This window comes from Lutra lutra, chromosome 1, assembly GCF_902655055.1.
Source record: "Lutra lutra chromosome 1, mLutLut1.2, whole genome shotgun sequence".
Taxonomy (NCBI): Eukaryota; Metazoa; Chordata; class Mammalia; order Carnivora; family Mustelidae; genus Lutra; species Lutra lutra.
This window is the reverse complement of record NC_062278.1, coordinates 97,575,825-97,579,288: the sequence shown is the minus strand read 5'-3', so window position 1 is coordinate 97,579,288 and position 3,464 is coordinate 97,575,825. Positions and strand designations below refer to the sequence as shown.

General features: G+C 41.8%; 1 pseudogene; it reads right to left on the bottom strand.

The window, feature by feature from the left end:
• Positions 1 to 1,422: 1,422 nt before the first annotated feature.
• Positions 1,423 to 2,528, bottom strand: LOC125100453 (heterogeneous nuclear ribonucleoprotein A3-like; annotated as a pseudogene).
• Positions 2,529 to 3,464: the final 936 nt, after the last annotated feature.

Below are 3,464 nucleotides of genomic sequence, written 5' to 3'. Positions count from 1 at the left end.
AGTAGAGCATTTGACTCTTAATCTTGGGGTTGTGAGTTCAAGCCCCACCCTGGACACAGAGGGTACTGGAAGGAAGGAAGAAAGAAAGAAAGAAGGAAGGGAGGGAGGAAAGGAGGGAGGGAGAAAAGAAAAAGAAAAATCAGTTTCTTTGGTTAATTTATTTTTTTTTAAATTTTATTTATTTGACAGAGAGAGATCACAAATAGAGAGAGAGAGAGAGAGAGAGGAGGAAGCAGGCTCCCTGTCCAGCAGAGAGCCCGATGCGGGACTCGATCCCAGGACCCTGAGATCATGACCCGAGCCGAAGGCAGAGGCTTAACCCACTGAGCCACCCAGGCAGCCCCTCTTTGGTTAATTTCTTGATGACTCTGAGCACCCTGACAGTTGAGGCAAAAAGTCAAAATCATGGTCAATGATTCAGCCTGCTACGTAACGAAGCATTTCAATTTCTCAGGGATGACGGTCTTTCCCTAGCACTAAATACTAAAAGAAAATTCCTACCTGTGCTCTGGATAATGTCTTCAAATATTTTAAAGTGAACATAACAGGAACCTTTGGTATAACTATTTAATGCATCTTAATGAAAACTAAAAACATGATTTTAAAGCATATCCATACTTTAAATCCAGGGCAGTTATAATGTTTGCCCTACTGTAGGCCTCCAAGGACTGTTTTATAAATAATAAGCTATAGAAGGGTATTTTTTTGTTGTTTTTATTTATTATTTTTTAAAGATTTTATTTACTTACTTGACAGAGAGAGTGAGAGAGCACAAGCAGGGGGAACAGCAGAGGAGAGCTCCCAAAGAGTAGGAAGCCCAATGCGGGGCTAATGTGGGGCTTGATGTGGGGCTCGATCCCAGATCCCTGGGATCATGACCCCAGTTGAAGGCAGGTGCTTAATGACTGAGCCACCCAGGCGCCCCTAGAAGGGTATTTTTAAAAATCGTTTTAAATTTATCTCTCCAGGCATGGTGATAGTAAGGTGATCAGCTTTCTCTTTCTTTCTCTCTCTTTCTTTCTTTTTTCTTTTTGGAAAAAGTTAAAAATTCCTTAATTTTTCATTTCTGATGCCACCACTATAATTTACAGGGCAATATACCTGATGTACTGCAAAGACATGGACAAAGACAAAGCTACAACAGGTAAAAGACCTCAGGAATGTACATGTAATTGACACTACACTGGTTTTTTCAATAGCTGCACTGTTCGCAAAGTATGGCTGTGATGGTCCCACCACAAAGGGGTTCCTGTTCAAACTGCAGTAACTTTTCTGACTACAGATCATTGTTCCTTCTGTGGCAGATTTTTATAGTTCCTTTAATGCATTCGGGACGACTGTCTCAAAGTGACCTGCAATTGTCCTGACAACCCCTCGCTCTCTCTCCTGCAAAGAACTGTACGCCTTTTCTTCTGAGTTTCTTCAGAACCTTCTGCTGCCATTTCCACCACTTGACCACAAGGTACCTAACCACCACCATAGGGACTCCCTGAGCTTCTCCCACCAAAACTTCCCCCCTTCATGGGCCCATAATTTGATTGCTGTTGTCCACTCTAATTTCTAAAATCCTTATGGTTCTCACCACCATAGTTAGGTCCAAAATTATCTCTGTATTGTGACCATCATATCCTCCACCACCGCTACTGCATCCTCCTCCTTGGTGTCCATATCCTGGCCTGCTGCCACCATAGTGTCCTCTACTGCTACAACCAGGACCACCACCACAGTTGTCACCACCACCTCCAGATCCCTTTTACCCCCTCTCACTTCCTCTATATTTGCCGCTCCTGCCACCACCTCCACCAGCAGAGCCTCCCCTTCCACCAGAGTTTCTACCACGACCCATAAAGTTGCCAGATTCATCTCCATGACCTCTTTGTGATCCAGTAGATGGCATTTCTGGTTTAGGAAGGGCCTTTTTCACTTCACAGTTATGCCCATTAATAGTGTGGTATTTCTGAGCAATAATTTTATCAACTGTATCATGATCATCAAAAGTTACAAAAGCGGGGACACCTGGGTGGCTCAGTCGGTTCATTGTCTGCCTTCACCTCTGGTCATGATCTCAGGGTCCTGGGATCAAGCCCCACATAGGGCTCCCTGCTCAGCGAGGAGTCTGCTTCTTACTTTTCTCCTGTCATTCCCCCTACTCATGCTCTTTCTTTCTCTCTCTCTCAAATAAAGTCTTTTTTTAAAAAAGCTACAAAAGCAAATCCTCCTTTTTTCCACTATGCCTAACTTCCATAATTTCTATGGTTTCAATTGTGCCATTCTTTTTGAAGTAGTTTCCCAAATTATAGTCTTCTGTATCTTCTTTAATACCACCGACAGAAATGTTCTTCTCTGTGGGAGGGGCATCAGGTTTTACAGAATCCTCTCTAGAAACAGCTCTCTTCGGTGCCTATCAACTTCCTGTGGTTTGGCACACATGTCTGCATCTACCGCTTCAACACAGGAGTAAGTCAAAAAACCAAAACCGCTGGAAGGTTTTGTTTGGAGGAGGGGTCTCTCATCACCGCACAAACTGTAAGTGTGCCCTCTTTTCCAAAATGTTTTCTTTAACTATCATCTGTAGTTTCAAGGCTCAAATCACCAATAAACAGTTTTCTCAACTGCTCTAGGTCCTTTGAATCATGACTCTCAACTTTCAGATTGGACTTGCCTCTTCCAACTCAAGTTCAATATGGGACCAAAAGCCAGCTTTTTTTTTCTTCAATTGGTACCAAGGGAAAAAACAGGGGTAGTTACAGGTACACAGAAAAAATTATTAAAGATTATACAAGACGCTGTTAACCATTTACCTCTAGGAAATAGGAAGAAGGCTCTTAGGGGAAGAAAGATCTTTTTTCCGTTTTGCTTCTCTCTGAAAATTTTGAGTTTTTCTTAATGACTATGCATTATTTAAAATTTTTAAAAGGTAATTTACTTGTAAATTACACCCTATACAATATACCTTATAAATTACTCCAAATATCTATTTTAATTTTCTTTTAGTTGTGCTTTTGTTCATCTCTTTGCAAGTTATCTGTGGCCGGAAACAGACACTCGTTCAAGCTAGATTAAGTAAAAAGAGATGTTTATTGTAATGATACAACCAGAAATCTCCTGGATGTCCAAGATCAAAAAATGAAAGAAAGTTTGCTATCAGGGAGCCTAATATAAAAAATTCAAGAACTCAGCTACTTTCTCTGTTTCTTCATATATCTAATATCTGCTTCTTTCTTCTAATCGTCTCCAATGGCCACTTGCTGTCAGTAGACAGACTTTCTTAATTTCTTTAAGAATCTATCATAATTTTGTATGATCAAAACTGACCACTAGGGTGCCTGGGTGGCTCAGTCGGTTAGGCATCTGCCTTCGGCTCAGGTCATGATTCCATAGTCCTGGGGTTGAGTCCTGCATCTGGCTCTCTGCTCAGCAGGGAGTCTGCTTCTCCCTCTGCCTCTCCCCTCCCCACCTTACTT